An 18,266-nucleotide genomic window follows, 5' to 3' on the forward strand; every position below is an offset into this window, starting at 1 on the left:
CCCACCAACAAGCAACAGATTTCTTCCTGATTACTTCTCAAAGGCCCCACCAACAAGCAACAGAGTTGGCTTGGACTGGTCAGGTTTTGTTTTTTGTCAGCTTGACACAAGCTGCAGTCATCCAGGGGGAGGGACCCTCATCTGAGAAAATACCTCCATCAGATTGGCCTGTAAGCAAGTCTGAAGGAGCAATGTTCTTAATTAAGCATTGATTTGGGAAAGTCCAGCCCACAGTGAGGAGTGCTAAACCCTGGAGAAGTAGTCCTGGGTTGTACAAAAAAGCAAACAGAAACCAGGCATGGTGACACATCCCTTTAATCCCAACACGTGGGAGACAGAGGCAGGGGGATCCCTGTAAGTTCAAGGCCCTTCTGGTCTACATAGAGTTTCAGGCCAGATAATCCTTGGCTACATAATGTGACCTTGTCTCCAGAAACAAAACACAACAACAAAGAGGAGGGGGCATGGTGGCGCACAACTTTAATCCCAGCACTTGGGAGGCAGAGGCAGGTGAATCTCTGTGAGTTGCAGGCCAGCCTGGTCTACAGAGTGAGTCCAGAACAGCCAGGGATACACAGAGAAACCCTGTCTTGAAAACCAAAAACCAAAACCAAAACCAAAACCAAAACCAAAACCAATAACAAAAGTTCAAACTGAGGGAGCCATGGAAAACAAGGCAGGAAACAGCATTCCTCTTTGGCCTCTGCTTCCGTTCCCGCCTTAAATTCTCTAGATCCCCGACTGAACATATAAACCAAACAACCTTTGCCTCTCCAAGTTGCAATGGGTTTTATTGCAGCAACAGACAAACCTAATTAAGACATGGCCTAAAATTAATTAATTATTTAATTTTAAAAGAAGGACATGGCCTAAATCGCTCCATCTTAGCTCTGCTAGTATTTGACTCAGGAATTAAACTTCTTTGTGCGTCTAGGAGAACAAATCATACTGAAACCTTATCACACACAAAGAAGATGAAGGCAAATGTGAAAATGGAGACAGGCTGCCATGATATCACCCCAAACCAAGGAGTACAGCCACCGCCAAAAGCTGCTAGAGTGAGTGATGACCTGACACACCATCATTTCTTTTGACCTAGTGATACTGAAACTGCCATTCTAGATTCCAGGCTCATACCTCATGAATCCTTGTTGCTTATAAACTACCGAGTTTGTGGCACTTTGTTATGGAAATCACTGGAAACTGATAAAAAAAAATGTATTCCCAAAGTACATCATAGGATTCATTTAATCCTTAAGAAATTTGTATACTGCTTGCACTCTTCATATTTTGTCACATATACCTTATATTTGTCTATTTAATCGTCACAACAACAAATTAAGTAGAACTTCATGAGCAGAGCTGTGGGCGGCAGCACAGGACTCTGGGTAAGCAGGAGGCAGATGGCGGATCTCTAAGGTTATCTGATGTCCCATGTGCAGAATCAAGACAACTTTCCATGCCATCTTAAAAAAAAAAAAAAAAAAAAAGGAAATAGAATTCTGAGCACTGAATCGTGACACTTACTGTGCATTAACCACCAATCACAGGAAGATGTTTCCTATGTGGTATAGTCAGATAGGGAAGCTCAGAGCTCTGGCCTCAGGAAGGATGATAGGCAATCACGCGCATGCTTCTTCTCCTCCTTTCTTTTGCTTTTAACCCATTTATTACAATATAACTATACTTGAGTAAACATCCTTACATTGATTAGCACAGTGAATTATAATCATTCAACTTATCAAACACAATTTAAACCAAAAAGTTGTATGTAGTGTAAGTTTTATGCAAAAAAAAATTTAAGACTTGAAATGAATATTAATTTTGATTTCTGTTAGCAAGTGAATATTTTTTTATAGTATAAAAGCTTAAATCTGAGGACAAGAAAGCCTTTTGTGATGTTTTGGTTCCAATTTAATGAGCCCCATGATTGCAATACAGCCTTGGGGGTGGGTAGAGGACACATATGGCTGTGCAGATCTGGGAGCGTTGCATGGCATTTCTGTCTGCGTGTGGCAAAATTCAGCCAGTTCCCTAAGCCTGCAGAAACACAACAAGGGACACTTTGAGGAACATGGAACTAGATCATCTATACCCTAAGTCTAAAATTCCATAGACCTTAAGGAAGCATTTTTCCTGGGTTAAGAGGATCACCTGATTTTACTTAAGGTATTGATTCAGGTGATAGGAGCATTTTCGTGTTGGGTCACTACCATTTTTTAAGTTAAAGAAGATGTATTATTTTATATGTATTGTTGTTATGCCAGCATCTGTGTTGTGTACAATGTGAGTGCTTGGTGACCATGAAGTCCAGAAGAGAGCATTAGATCCTCTGGAACTGGAGTTACAGACCATTGTGAGCTGCCATGTGGGCTAGTAATTGAACCCAAGTCCTATGGAAGAGCAACCAGTGCTCTTAGCCACGGAGCCATTTCTCCAGCCCATGGGCATTGATCGTGATGGCATTTCAGAGAGACATGTAAAAAGTTAGTCTGTTGTCTTCAAGTTCTACATGGAGAGTATTTTAGTTAGGATTTCTGTTGCTGTGAAGAGACACCGTGACCATGGCAACTCTTATAAAGAAAACATTTGATTGGGGCTGGCTTACAGTTTAGAGGTTTAGTCCGTTATCATCATGGCAGGGAGCATAGTTGCATGCAGGCAGACATGGTGCTGGAGAAGGGGCTGGGAGTTCTACATTGGGATCCATAGCAAGAAGAGAATGAAACCCACTAGGCCTGGTTTGAGCTTCTGAGACTTCAAAGCCCACCCCCCAGTGATGCACTTTCTACTCCAACAAGGCCACACTTCCCAATAGTGCCAGTCCCTATGAGCCTACGGGCCATTTTCATTCAAACTACCACTGTTGTCTATGCCCAAGGTCAGAGAAACCCCTAGATTCTGAGCCCCCCTCAACCTCCCCTGGAGGACTTTCTATTGGGTTCCATTGATCCTCTTAACTAAGACAATTCTTGTGGATTTTCAACTCATCTTGTCAAATCAAAGCATTGAATGATTTCAGCTAAGAAAACATCAGAAAAAAAGGAAGCCTTTTATTGTTTGTTTGCCTTTACGCTATGGGGAGAAAAACATTCCTTCCAGTCAAGCCATGTTTTCAGCCCCTCAATTCTTTAAATGCTTGTTTCAGCTTGGTAGTTTGATGCTTGTTTGCCCAGACCTTTTGCACAGCTCTGAGCTTATGCTCTTTCATAATTTTTTTCTACTGTGATTTTAATGGAATAGAATGAACATTTGTACTTAATTCAAGAATATGAAATCATTTTTTAATCTATTAACTCTGTAAGCCTATGGGTCCATTGACAGTATACTTTTGATTTCTGGCACTAAACAGTTATCTATAAATGGTGGGCCAATAAAGATAGAGTTAGAGGCAGATTACCCTCTGTGGACAATCATGTGTCTCCGACAGTATCTCAGCTTTCTGTTCATTTTGTTCTGTTTTTTGGATGGGTCTCACTCTATAAATGATGCTGGCCTTTAACTCCTAGCAATATTCCTACCTGAGCCACCTATCCAATGTTTCCATGGACGTGTCTTAGGGAATGTTAGCACACCCTATATCTTTTCAGTAATGGCAACCTCAAGTTTCCTGAGTTCTAGAAGACACTTGGAATGTCTGGCTGCCTTGAGAAGCACTCAGCTTACAGCATATCACTTCCTGGTGAGTTCAGAGTGAAAATTACCCACCGGAAATGACACACCCCTCAGAACTGACTTCCTCCAACCTATTCTTCTCCAAGTAACAGCTGAAGGTCAGAATCTCGTCTTCCAGATGCTTCTGTGACATAAAGGCCGGAGGCGTCGCCACTGGTGGTTCTTCCCTTGATTTGTGTCAAACATTTCTGGGCCCACATCAAGGCTTCATTCCTGCACCCAAATGTTGCGTCAGCCTCCCTCTAAATTGGTAGTGACTCTTCTCCATGCACTTAACTCCAGGAAAAACACATCCTAATTTTTAAACTAGGGTTAAAAAAAGATAGATTCCGTTTTAAAAATAAGAGTGGAAATAAACTAAGACAAAATTATTGAAAAGGAGTCTTTCTGTTTCCCATATTTCTTGAAAAATGTAGAGCAACTGTGTTAAGCACTTTTCTGCAGCAAGTACGTTTTCCTCGACTTCTGCTCTTATATATATGGACACATGCTTTCCAAATGAAATTCTCACAGCAAACGTGTGAGGGTGGTTCTATGGTGCACATGTTATAAATGAGACAACTGAAGATCACTCCAGCACTTTCCCTCACAGCAGGCACCCCGGCTGTCATAAAACAACGGCAGAAAATAGCAGCACAGTTATAACAACCCTTTATGACAGCATCATTTTAAGAACCTATTTCAGTCGTTAGTTAGCAAGGTAGAAGAGAAAGATTTTGCTACATTAGGGAGTAAAAATTAGAAGACTATGGCAGACACAGGGAAAGAAAAGAAAAAGAGAGAGAAGAAGGAAGAAAGAGAGAGAGAGAGAGAGAAAGAAAGAAAGAAAGAAAGAAAGAAAGAAAGAAAGAAGGAAGGAAGGAAGGAAAGAAAAGCAAGCAAACTGATTGAGGCCATTACCAGCACTGGCATACCAAAAGACCCCTGAAAAGACTCTAGAAAGACCAAAGTGCATTGTTCTACCAAAGGAAGTCAGTTCCAGTCAAACAGGAAAAGGAAATACAGGAAGTACACTGTTTGGGTTTAAAATGACAATGGGTAAGGGGTAGGTCAACAGTGTAGAAATTTACTCTGAGGAGAGCAGCGGTTCACAGGGAAGGCTGTTAGCCCATTCCTTCTGTTGCTTTTCAAATATTTGCTGGGGTTTTGTTTTCGTTTTTCTTATTGGAGAAATTAGTGCATACTCATTGTCAATTAATTTAGCAATAGAGGTGGATACAGGACTGCTTCCATGGCATCCTCTGAGCACTTGGGAAAGTGGACATTCTTCAGATGATCAGTGCTCTTAGCCTGGGAAAGGACAGTCCCTATCTGAAAAGATACACCTGGGAGATGGGGCACCACAGGGAGGCAATTTCTACTGTGCTCAGGGAGTCTGGCATCCTGGGCAAATTATTTCTTTTCCTTTTCTTTCCTTCTTTCCTTCCCTATCCCATTTTTAAAAAAAGTTTATTTATTCACTTTACATGCCCATCATATCCCCTCCCTTCCAGCCCCACCCTTCCACCTTCCCCTTTCCCTTCTCTTCTTTTTCTTAGAAAAGGGGACTTGCCCCATCAACCCACCCCAGCACATCAATTCACATCAGGACTGAGCCTATCCTCTTCTGATGAGGCCAGGCAAGACAACTCGGATAGGAGGAAGAGATCCAAAAGCAGGCAGCAGTGTCCCTGTCAGAGACAGCCCCTATCCCACTTGCTAGGGGACCACATGAATATTAAGCTGCCCATAGGTTACATATGTGTGGGGGGCTTAGGTCTAGACCATATATGCTCTTTGGTTGGTGCGTTAGTCTCTGTAAGCCCCCATGGGTCTAGGTTAGTTGCCCTGTTGGTCCTCTTGTAGAGTTCTTGTCCCTTCTGGGTTCTTCTATCCTTCCCCTTCACTTCCACCAGACTCCCAAGCTCAGCCTAATGTTTGACTGTGAGTCTCAGCATCTGTTTTGATCTGCTGCTGGGTGGAGCCTCTCAGAGGACAGCTATGCTAGGCTCTTGTCTGCAAGCATAGCAGAGTATCATTTATAGTGTCAAGGGTTGGCTCTCTCCCATGGGGTGTGTCTCAGATTGGGCCAGTCAGTGTTTGTCCATTCCCTTACATTTCTGCTCCATATTTATTTCTGGGTTGAAATTTTTGTGGGTGGGTTGGTGTTCCCCTCCCTCCACTAAAAGTCCTTCCTGCCTAGAAGGTGGCCACTTCAGTCTCCATGTCCCCCACTGCTGGGAATCTCAGCTAGAGTTGTCGCCATATCCTCCCAGGACCCTACCCTGTGGCAGGTCTCCAGCTCGTCTCAAAGATACTACACCCCTCCCCTCTTTCCTTTCTCTCTCCCAGCCTTCTCACCTCCCACCCCTGCTCTTCCCACATCTGATTTCCACTCTGGTTCACCCTCCCCCCATACCACCTCCTACCTAGTTCCCTCTCTTTATCCACTTTTACCGTCTCTTCTATTTCCCCTTCTAAGTGAGGTTCAAGCAACCTCCTTTGGGCCTTCCTTGTTACTTAGCTTTTTGGGGTCTGTGGATTGTAGTATGGTTATCTTACACCATATGGCTAATATCCGCTTATGAGTGAGCATATACCATGCATGTCTTTCTGGGTCTGGGTTAACTCACTCAGGATTTCTCCATTTCCATCCATTTGCCTGCAAATTTCATGATTTCTTTGTTTTTAACAGGTGAGTCGTATTCCATTGCGTAAATGTGTTTGCATTTTTCTTTATCCATTCTTCAGTTGAGGGACTTCTAGGTTATTTCCAGTTTGTGGCTATTATGAATAAAGCTGCTATGAACATAGTTGAGTTAATATCCTTGTGGTATGGTGGAGCATCTTTTGGGTATATTCCCAGAAGTGGTATAACCAGGTCTTGAGGTAGAACTATTCCCAATTTTCTGAGAAAGCACTAGATTGGTTTCCAAAGTGGTTGTACTAGTTTGAACCCCCACCATCAGTGGAGGAGCATTCCCCTCTCTCCACATCCACCAGCATGTGCTGCCACTTGAGGTTTTGATCTTAGTCATTCTGATGGGTGTAAGATGGAATCCCAGAGTCTTTATTATTTACATTTCCCTGATGATTAAGGATATTGAATATTTAAGTGTTTCTCAGCCATTCAATACTCCTCTATTGTGAATTCTCTGTTTAGCTCTGTATACACACACACACACACACACACACACACTTTTTTTTCTCAAATGGACTGACCCTGAGCACAGTCCATGGAGGCTTTTTATTTGTTCTACATTTCTAGAAAAAGCAATCCCAGGATTTTCCCTCCTATGTGTTTTCATCTTGCTTCTTCATGGTCCATGATGCCAGCTGAGGTTGTCAGTTCAATGAAGCCAAACTGATGGGATGGGAGCAGATTGTTCTGCCATTTTTCTAGATCCTTGAGTTGCACATCAAACCTAGGGCTGATCACTCCACACTGGTTCAGCCCGCCTGTGAGGGTCACAGAATTTCCCAGGTCTGTGGCCATCAGCGATCTCAAATTCACCAATGTAGCCGTGCTTCACCATCACAGTTAGGAACCGGATGATGACTATGGAGCGCGGCCTGATGAGGACTTGGCATTTGCCTCTCTTCTCAGCATTGTCAATGCTCTTGAGAGCATCTTCCAGGACATTCATGGACACCATGGTGACAGTGCAGAAAAAGGGTGGGACCAAACACACAGAGTATCTGTGCCCTATTTTTAATTGGATTATTTGGTTTGTTGGTATTCAATATCTTGAATTCTTTAAATATTTTAGGCATTAGCCTCCTGCAGGATGTAGGATTGATGAAGATCTTTTCCCAGTCTGTAGGCTGCTGTTTCATTCTTTCCCTTTGTCTACCAACACCTTGTTGGCTCTCGTGACTTTGTAACAACAGAGTTGCTTCATGTACTCCAGAAGTGAAAGAGGGAATTTTTTTTGGTCTTACCCTAAAGTGAAAACATTAGGTCTTGAGCACTCACTTGGAAATTTCAAGTTGTCCTTGTGCAGTGGGAGTGGGTACACGTAGAGGATAGCCCATGTTGTTGGATGGCCTGGGAGACCTGAGCTCAGATAAAACAAAACACTATTTCTAATAGCTATTTATGTATGGTAAGATGTGGGGTATTTTTCTTTCATCTTTTATCCATTATATATTCATTGCCATACTTTCATCAGCAAACATAATTAATAAATAAAATAGCATTTTGCATGTCTTTTTTAAAATGGGTTTTTGTGGGTAAGTTGTGCTCTCATACAGACTTCGGTTTTGCTATTTCTTCCCCAACTCCCCACCCCAGCCCCTTCTTCTTTTCCCAGGGTTCACCATCATCACTCATCACTCCTTTGCTTTTAACACAATAGTTTTCTTTCTTTCCTTTTTTATTTTTATTTCTCAAAACAGAGTTTCTCTATGTAGCCTTGGCTGTCCTGGACTCGCTTTGTAGACCAGGCTGGCCTCAAACTCACAGCGATCCACCTTCTGCTGCCTCCCCAAGTACTGGGATTACTTACTGCACTGGGCAACATAATAGTTTTTAAGAGCATAAATAATTTTACATGGGAATATTTCCCAACTTTTTAACATTATGTTATTTATCCTAGCCAGAAAATATTAATAAATAATACATTATTGGTGCTTTGTCAACATGAAAGTCATTATTGCATGTGTAAATAAATCAATACATAATAAATATATGTGCCATTTTTTGAGTGGAACTTTTATCGAATACATTAACCTTGTATTATGCTATTGACAAACTGCTTTCCTTAGCTTCCAGCTTCAGAAACACCACAGAATAATTGCCTGTTCACAAAGAACAAAAGTCCTTTATAACAGAAAGGTTTTTGCTTGCAGCCTTGTAAGCGGAGTTCACTGTGCTATTTATAGCTGGCCATACAAGCTGGTCATGGAAGAAAGCTATTGGGGTTAGTTTAATCTATTCTCTGAAGAATTCTGTAAGAAACTTGCAGCTGACCTTTAAAATGCTACTTTATTATTAACATGGAATGGTCATTTTTTTTCCATTGAAGGTCTATTTGTTGATTCAAATAACCATTTTGTTGCAGAACACAACCTAAATGAAAAATATAGAATTAAATCGAAGCACACTGATGAAGTTTCTACCAAATTCTGGATCCAAAGGAATTAAGGAACAGGTCTGTCATGATTCATGCTGGACGTGGTATTGGTGAAGAGGTCACATGAAACAGATCAATTATGACAATAGTTCTAATCAACCCTGACAGGCTTGGTGGAGAAGGGGGGACACATAGCCATTGGTCCAATAACTAAGTCAGAAGACATCATCTGCTAACACAAATTTCCACACTCGATGAGGCTATAATCAAAGAAATACGCAGATGGCCTAGGAAGACGAAGACAGTGGGTAAAGTTGGACAAGTGAAGTCACTAGTACCCCCCGCCCCCCCGTCCTCCACCTGCATGTTTTTCATGTTCTTGCAGGATCTAAAGTTCTCTGAAGGCCCGAGGCACTCACCATGTGCTTTGTGCAGCTTGTTCTCTCCTGCTGCCCAACAGGGACAGTATAATACTAAGAAAATGCCCTCCCTCCTCCATGCCTTCCCTCAGCCCTCAGTTCTGAGGACAGGACTCACACTTCCTGATAACTTCCTGGTATGTTCCTCCTCTTGTATTCAATGGTGGCAGTGTAGTCATGGCTAAGAATTTCTACCATCTCCTGAGAAGAGAAAGAAAAAAAAAAAAAAAAAAACCCACGAACAACTTAACACTTCCAGGCAGAACGTGATTCCATCTTGCCTTCACAGGAGCCACTCACTGTGCTTACTTCTTGAACGGTGAGCAAATCTAAAAAGCAACTCCAGGCCATCTAGAACTTCCAGACATAAGAGTGGGGAGATGAGCTAAAACAAAAACAAAAACAACCAACCAACCACCAACAACAAAACAGTGCTAACTTTAGAGCTGTGATAGGTTAACTCTCTGAAGGTGACACCTGATGAGAAACATCACCTTTGATAACGATGAGTATCTGCTCTGAGTACACAGGGAAGACTAGCCCATTGTGTAAATGTACCACATTTACATTATTCATTCATCAGCTGATGGTCGTCTAGGCTGTTTCTATTTCCTGGCTACTGTGAATAGAGCAGCAGTGAACATGGATGAGCAAGTTCGTCTGTAGAAAGCTACAGAGCCCTTTGGTGTATCCTTAGGACTGGTTTGGCTCAGCCCCTCCACCCTGGGCTCTGTAGTGGCTGCACATCTTTGCATTTCCCCCTAGCAAGATTAAGGGTGTCCTTTCCCCAACATCTTCACCAGAATCTGCTAGTGTGGGGCTCAGCTGGATAGAGTTAAAGTCTGACTTCTCCAGATAGCTGTTTCAAGCTCACTCTATGAAGGCAGACTCCCTTTTATTAGCAAGGCTCTCACTCCACTTGATCTGGTAACCCCATGTTTCATAAGGCTTGTCACATAGCCCCAAAGGAAAATTACAGGCCAGATCCTTTCCTGATAAGGAATTTCAACAAATACAGGGAATTCCTGGAAGTATCTCACCCTATGTTGAGATCTTAGCCTCTAGCAAATGACTTTTATTTGTACCTAGAAGTCACACACAAGATAATTAAGTGCTGTTTTCTCCTTGTGATAGGATCCCCATGTTACTGTGCCAATGTATGTAGATTAAGTATCTTGGTACCCTTAGTCTTAGAGAATTAGACACATTCACCCTCAAAACCCCTCCCCACTGCCCAGGGTTTATAAATAAAGGCTGGCTAGCTTGCTGGGTGGGTGGGGCTTGTACTTTCTTGCTCAACATTCTTCCACTGTGATCCTCTGAGACTCCATTTATTCCAGGTGGAAGGGGGGCTGAGACTGCTGCTGGATGCTGGTGGTCAGGCCTGCTCCACCATTGCCACTAGCTAGCTTGGTGCTGACCCCTGGTGAAGCACCATCAGGCCTGTGTCTCTCCGGACCTGCCTGCCAATGGTTTCAGACATCGCCTGCTTCTGTTGTGCTTGGCACAGCAGCTCAAACAAGAAGCTGAAACACTTGGTACCATCACAGGTTTGCTGAGCTCCAGGGTCTCCACTGCCTTTCGAGACCTGCAGTCTCATTCTAGAAAGAACTAAGCCATGACACCCAGTGGAAAATTCATTTTCCACCTCCCCTGCCCCCCAAGAGCCCAGGAATCTGGCCTAGTGCCTAGGCTGCAAGCTTCACCTTAAATCGCTCTAGCTGCCCTTGATGGAGAAATGGGCCCTTAGGACCTTTGATCTGAGGTCACCGTTTGCGTCCAGAGGCAAGCAGTCCCTGGACCAGTCATAGGATGTGGGACCCAGGACACCCACCCTGCACTGGACACAAAACAACGTGCTAGCATTTGTCTTTTTTGCTTTGTTTGTTGTTTTGTTTTTTTGTCTTGGCCATCCTGATTTGGCCAAGATAGTTTTAATTCACATTTCCTTGACGGCTAGCAATTAACAGTTTTTTCCAAGTGTTTCTCTTTTGTGAAATGCCCCACTTTTAAATGCATTTTCTTGAGTTGCTTTCTTTTGTTTTGTTTTGTGTATGGTTGAGTTTATTGTACATGCAGTTTCTTTCTTGTTGAGTTCTTGGTCTGGTCTAGGTACTAGCCATCTGTCAGATGTACAATTGGTAAAGTTTTTTTCCCCATTCCGTAGACTGCATCTTTGTTTGAATGATGGTGTCCTTTGCTGTACAAAAGCTTTTAGTTTTATGTAGTCCCATTGGTCAGAACATTCTTCCCTATGCCTATAAGTTCAAACCTATTCTTTGCTTCCTCCACTATTAGATTTAGGGCATTCGGTCTTATGTTGAGGTCCATGATCCATTTGCGGTTAAGTTTTGTGCAGTATGATAGAAATGGATCTATTTTCATTCTTCTACATGCAGCTATCCAGTTTGGCCAGCACCATTGTTTTTTGAAGATATTGGCTTTTCTTCAGTGTAGATTTTTGGCCTTTAAAAAAAAAAACAACAAGTATCTTCAGGTGTGTGGACTTACTTTTGGGTTCTCTGTTCTGGTCCATTGCTCCGTGTGCCAGTGATTATGCCAACACCGTGCTTTTACTTATGACTGTCACTCTATAGCCCAGCCAGAATCAGGAACCGTGATGTCCCCAGAAGTTCTTTATTATTCATGATTGTTTTAGACATTCTGAGTTTTCGGTGTTTCAATATGAAGCTTAAGATTATTCCTTCCATTTCTGTGGGGAACTATCTTGGGACACTGATGGAGATGGTGTCAACTCTTCAGATTGTTTTTGGTAGGATGCCATTTTCACAATATTAGTCTAACAGTCCATGAGCATGAGAGGTCTTTCCCTCCTCAGGTATCTTCTTAATTTTTTCTTCAGTGTCATACAGTTTTTATTATACAAGTCTTTCACTTCCTTAGATTTATTCTGAGATGTGTTTTGAAGATACTATAGATAGTATTGTTTTCCTTGTTTCTCTCTCTCCCTGTGTGTTTTTTGTTTTGTTTTTTTCTCATCAAACTAGTTTTAATGGGTCTCAAAATTCTGTAACAGATTTTTGGTCAAGTTGTTTCCATTAAAAAGTACTAATTTTGAAAACTAATAACTTAAAACTCTCTCTCTCTCTCTCTCTCACTCTCTCTCTCTCTCTCTCTCTCTCTCTCTCTCTCTCTCTCTCTCACACACACACACACACACACACACACACACAGTGGTCCACAAAACATTCTCCTTTCCTTCTGAAGGTTTTACAATGCATTGTTATCATTAACCAGTCTTTTACTATTAAACTTAAATGGCCAATTGAGACAAACAGTTCTGAGACCGTTCTTCCACCACTGATTAAGACTGGGGTGGCAGGTGCTAGGGATAATATTCATTTAGCCTTCTGAGCTTTCTGGGCAGACTTGGTGACTTTGCCAGCTCCAGCAGCCTTCTTGTCCACAGTTTTGATGACACCCACAGCAACTGTCTGCCTCATGCCAGGAACAGCAAAATGACCCAGTGGGGGATAGTCAGAGAAGCTCTCAACAACATGGGCTTTCCTGGGACCATATCAACAATGGCTGGATCACCAGACTTCAAGAATTGAGGGCCAGCTTCCAGCTTCTTGCCAGAATGATGATCAATCTTTTCTTTACACTCAGCCGACTTGCATGCTATGTGAGCGGTGTGGCAATCCAGTACAGGGGCATAGCCAGCACTAATTTGGCCTGGGTGGTTCAGGATAATCACCTGAGCAGTGAAGCCAGCTGCTTCCATTGGTGGATCATTTTTGCTATCACCAGCAACGTTGCCATGTCTAACATCTTTGACAGACACATTCTTTACATTGAAGCCCACATTGTCCCCAGGAAGAGCTTCACTCAGTGCTTCATGATACATTTTAACAGACTTGACTTCTGTTGTGGCATTGACTGGAGCAAAGGTAACCACCGTGCCAGGTTTAAGAACACCAGGCTCCACTCAGCCCACAGGGACAGTGACAATGCCTACGATGTTTACAATATATTAGTGAAGAAAATTGGACACACCTCAAAGCAGCTCAGTCCAGTACCCTAATGTTCTACTTACCATCAATGTTATGGACATCCTAGAGGGTCAGTCACAGGGAGGGACAGTTGCAGGGCCTTGTTAGTTGGACGAGCTGGTGGCAGGATACAATCCAAAGCTTCCAGCACTGTGGTGCCACTGGTGGGGCCATCTTTATGGGTGACTTTCCATCCCTTGAACCAAGGCATATTGGTACTTGGCTCCAGCATGTTGTCACCATTCCAACCAGAAACTGGCACAAATGCTACTGTGTCAGGGTTGTAGCCAATTTTCTTAATGTAGGTGCCAACTTCCTTAATGATTTCCTCGTATCTCTTCTGGCTGTAGGGTGGCTCAGTGGAATCCATTTTGTTGACACCAACAATTAAGCTGTTTCACACCCAGGGTGTAAGCCAGAAGGGCATGCTCATGGGTCTGCCCATTCTTGGAGATACCAGCTTCAAATTCACCAACACCAGCAGCAATGATCAAGACAGCACAGTCAGCCTATGAGACATAAGGAAACCATACTATGTTAATTAAAGGAAAAGCACTCCCACTGGAATATCCCAAATGTTAGGAGTTGGTAAATTTTACACACCTGAGATGTGCCTGTAATCATGATTTTGATGACTTTCTGTGTCCTAGGGTATCAATAATAGTCACATAGTATTTGCTGGTCTCAAATTTCCACAGGAAGATGTCAATAGTGATATCACACTCATGCTCAGCCTTCGGTTTGTCCAAGACCCAGGCATACTTAAAGGAGCCTTTTCCCATCTGCAAGTAACTTATGATTAGTACACTCAAGCCCCGAGTTCTTAAGAAACAAACTCTGCTTACAAGAATTTTCATCCTTCCATGCTTCCCTTTGTATTATACTTGCCTCCTTTTCAAACTTTCCGATGGTTCTGGGGTCGAACCTGTTGCGAAAACACTCCTTGTGCAGTTGTTGATTGGGTATAGAAAGCTCCTGATTTTTGTGTGTTGCTTTTGTACCCTGTTATTTTGCTGAGGGTATTTATTAGCTATACAGGTTTCTTGGTAGAGTCTTTAGGTATAAAGTCATATCATCTGTGCACGGATACTTTGGCTTCTTCTCTTTCTATTTGTAACCCATTGATCTCCTTCAACCGTCTTGTCGCTCTAGCTTAGACTCCAAGACCTATATTGAACAGGGTTAGAGAGCGCGGACATCCTCCTCTTGTTCACGACTTAATGGAAATGCTTCAAGTCTCTCTGGGTTTAGAATGATGTTTGCTGCAAGCTTGTTGCAAATTGCCTTTATTACACAAAGATATGGCCCTCTTATGCCTTATCTTGTCAGGACTTTGATCCTGAAGAGATGTTGGATTTTGTCAAAAGTCTTTCCTGTAGTCAATGAGATGATCGTATGGTTTCGGGTCTGAGTCTATGCGGTGGATTATGTATTTTGAACCAATCTTGTTCCTCTGTGATGAAGCTGATTTCATTTTGGTGGACAATCTTGTTGATGTGTCGTGAAATTTAGTTTCCAAGTCCTCCCGCCACCCCCCAGAATATTTGTATATTTATTGCTCAGAGAATCTGAGGGTTGTTGTTGTTATTGTTGTTGTTGAGTCTTCATCTGGTTTTGGTATTAGGATAATACTGGTTTTGTAAAAATAATTTGGAAATATTCCTTCAGTCTCAATTTTATGAAACAGTTTTGAGAAGTATTGTGTTAGTTTTAGTAGAAGACCTGGTAGAATTCTCCATTGAATTCATCTAGTCCTAGACTTTTTAAGTTTAGAAATATTTATTTACTACTTCTATTTAATTGGGTGGTATGGCCCTGTTTAAATTATTTACTTCATCTTGACTTCACTTTGGTAGGTTATAGATATTAGATAGTCATTCATTTTTTTCTAGATTTTTCAGTTTGGTAGAATATAGGTTTTTTTTTTTAACATTACCTTACGATTCTTTAAATTTCCTCAATGTCTGTTGTAGTGTCTCACCTTTCATCTCTAATTTTATTAATTTGCATCATCTTTCTTTCGGTTAATTTGGCTAAATGTTTGTCAATCTTGCTAATTTTTATTAAAGAACAAACTATTTTATTGATTCTTTGCATTGTTTTTTATTTTTATTTCACTGATTTCATTCATTAGTTTGGCTATTTCAGTCTATTCTCTCTGGGTGTTGTTTGTTCTTGCTTTCTTAAGGCTTTCAGCTGGGTGAATGTGGGTAATAGGGAAAGGGGAGGCTGATAATGTGGGGTTTTGGCTGTTTGGATGTTTATAACCTTCTGGCAACTTTAAAAATAAACTCAGACTACATAATACAAAGCAGAAATACTTGGTTTTGCTTTTGGTTTTGGTTTTTTGTTTCTCTGTGTAGCCTTGGCTGCCCTAGACTCACTTTGTAGACCAGACTGGCCTTGAACTCACAGCGATCCGCCTGCCTCTGCCTCCCGAGTGCTGGGATTAAAGGTGTGTGCCACCACTGTCTGGCTGAAATACTTGATTTTTAAACAAAGAGCTGAAGAAATATATAATGTGTGTTCTAAGAAAGATATGGAGTTACTCTGGCCACCACTCAGTAACAGACCGGAACACCTATTGATAATGAGGTCTCCCTTAGAATTCATGAGGCAGTGCCCACGCATACCTGAGTGGACATACCCCTCCAAACACTGGAGGGGCTGAGGTAGGAGGATCATGTTTGGAGGGGTATGCCTAGGCTATGTGATGAGTTTCAGGCCAGCCTGCTCCACAGAGTTAAATGCTATTTCAAAAGAACAAAATGATGTTTCAGTTACTTCTCCACTTTCCACGCAATAGACATCTTTTACTCCTTTTAAGTTGGGTATGTGTAAGTCTGCATTAAGCTAAGGATTTGGTAGAAAAATCATCACAACTTTCCATCTACTTTGACTTGACAAGAAATCTCCCACTTCTTGTCTGAAGAAGTCAGATGGATTAATATGTCATGTACAGTGCTTTCTGTCATTAAACTGTAGTGCATAGATTTCACTGCCAGACTGACTTGATTAGAATCTAAGATATGGTGGAAGAAGATGCTCCAACGCTGTAGAGAGTTTTGAGTGACTGTTCAGGCAGCAAACTGTCTCTGTCATCTTCTCATTTGGGAAGCTGCACTCCCTGTATACTCAGGTAATTAATTTTATTCCTTCTAAAGTCTCTGATGGCGTTGAAGACCAGATAATTTAGTTTACATTAAGCTTAGTTGTTTAGGGGTCAAGATGTTTTTAGGTCTAGATAGATGTTTTAAGTTGATAATGATGAGATATGATAGATATTGATTTATGTTCAGAACTCTAGACTCACCAAGATAGGAAAGATAGTTTCTTCAAGGCTGCCAAATACAAATAGCCTAATCACTATGAATGTAACATACATACATATTATATATAATATATATATATATATAATTCCTGATTGTTTTGTGGTTCTTCTTGCTGTAGGTAGTTTGTTGTATATACGTGTAATAATATAAATGTATATGTAAAAATCATTTAATTAAAAAAAAGAATCTAAGATACGCATCTCTGGGCAGATTATCAGAACGGCTCAACTGTGAAGGGGTAGGACCACCCCATGGATATGAGCCCCATGTCAAATAAAAAAAAATGTAGAGAACGCCAAATGAGTGTCTGCATTCACCCCTCTCTGGTCTGCGATTCTCCGCTACGTGAGCAGGCAGCTCCATGCTCCGGCCACCACAGCTGAGCAGATGCCCCTGCTGACGTGGCTTCCCTACCCAGGGGGCCACAGCTCTCTAAACCACAAGCCCAAAGAAACGATTCTTCCCATTGTGTGAAGTGTCCTGGGACAGGGAGAAAGTGACACACAGTGGGTTTAGGGGGGCAGGAAGTAAAGCTGCTCCTACATTTACAAACGTGAGCGCTTGTTTAGGAATAAGACGTGAGCATTTCTGTCAGAGTTCAGGATCCAGACGGATTTACAATATAGTATGGTGTGGAACACATAGACGTTGAAGCAAAACATTAGATCGTGTGTGTTATTGCTACAAGTCCAACTGCATACACTGTCCAATTAGAAAGGGAGCATCCAACTGCAGGCAAGAACTAGAGAAGGCTTCACGGAGGAGGTGAAGGAAGCCTTCAAATAGGGGTGTCATTTATGTCACTAACAGATGCCACTTGGTCCAGGGAAAAAGCATGACATCCGCAAGGACGCCGTGAAATACCTTTCATCATTTGTTAACCCACTCAACAATGGTTTAATAAACAGCTTACCCGGGCCTCAACACCAGTCACTGCTGAGATGAGCTGAAGGATGAAATCACGCTCCCTACCTTCAGGGCCCTGGCTTTAGGATGGAGTTTAGTCTGATAACCCAGGGCCTATTGTGCAATGAGCTTTTATCGAGTATGTGCTAGACTAAGGTTCACCGTCCTTTCACAATGCAAGACCTGTTTATTAGCATCTTCTATCTAGCTAATCTATATTCCTTCATAATTCATTAGACTGTTTTCTCTGGCTGCTCCCACAGGTCTGAGCCAAGGGCGACCGGCTACCAGAATCCTTGCCAAGACACATGGGTTGATGAGTGACCTGTAGACCAGCCACCTGAGGACAAGTTAAAGGGTGATCTTGGATCAAAGCTTTCATCTGGGGCTTGGGACACTAAGTCCAGTGGGGACAAAGAGGGACAGTGACCTGACTAGCCTTTGGCAACTGGAGTGAAGCAAAGGCAAATGGAATCACACGCCTCTCTCCGCAATTTCAGCTTTGCGTCTATTGTTCAATGTCCATTCTGCTTCTGCGGCAGCTCTCTCTTTGCCTAGCTGTCTGCTTTTTTTGTGTTGATTTCTTTCTTTCTTTTTTCCTTCTTTCTTTTCTTTTCTTTTCTTTTTTTTTTTTTTTTGGAAGAACATGCTTTTTTAAAAAAAGATTTATCTATTTGTTTATTATATACACAGTGTTCTGCCCACATGTACACCTGCAGGCCAGAAGAGAGCATCAAATCACACTATAGATGGTTGTGAGCCACCATGTGGTTGCTGGGACTTGAACCCAGGACCTCTGGAAGAGCAGGCAGTGCTCTTAACCACTGAGTCATCTCTCCAGCCCTCATGTTGATTTCTTGATCTATA

At 42.1% G+C, this 18,266-nt stretch overlaps 2 pseudogenes; both read right to left on the reverse strand.

Annotated features, from left to right (window-relative positions):
• Positions 1-6,910: 6,910 nt before the first annotated feature.
• Positions 6,911-7,310, reverse strand: LOC127184452 (40S ribosomal protein S15a-like; annotated as a pseudogene).
• Positions 7,311-12,497: 5,187 nt separating this feature from the next.
• On the reverse strand, positions 12,498-13,943 carry LOC127183960 (elongation factor 1-alpha 1-like; annotated as a pseudogene).
• Between the last annotated feature and the right edge of the window lie 4,323 nt (positions 13,944-18,266).

The sequence above is a fragment of the Acomys russatus genome, chromosome 32, assembly GCF_903995435.1.
Source record: "Acomys russatus chromosome 32, mAcoRus1.1, whole genome shotgun sequence".
Taxonomy (NCBI): Eukaryota; Metazoa; Chordata; class Mammalia; order Rodentia; family Muridae; genus Acomys; species Acomys russatus.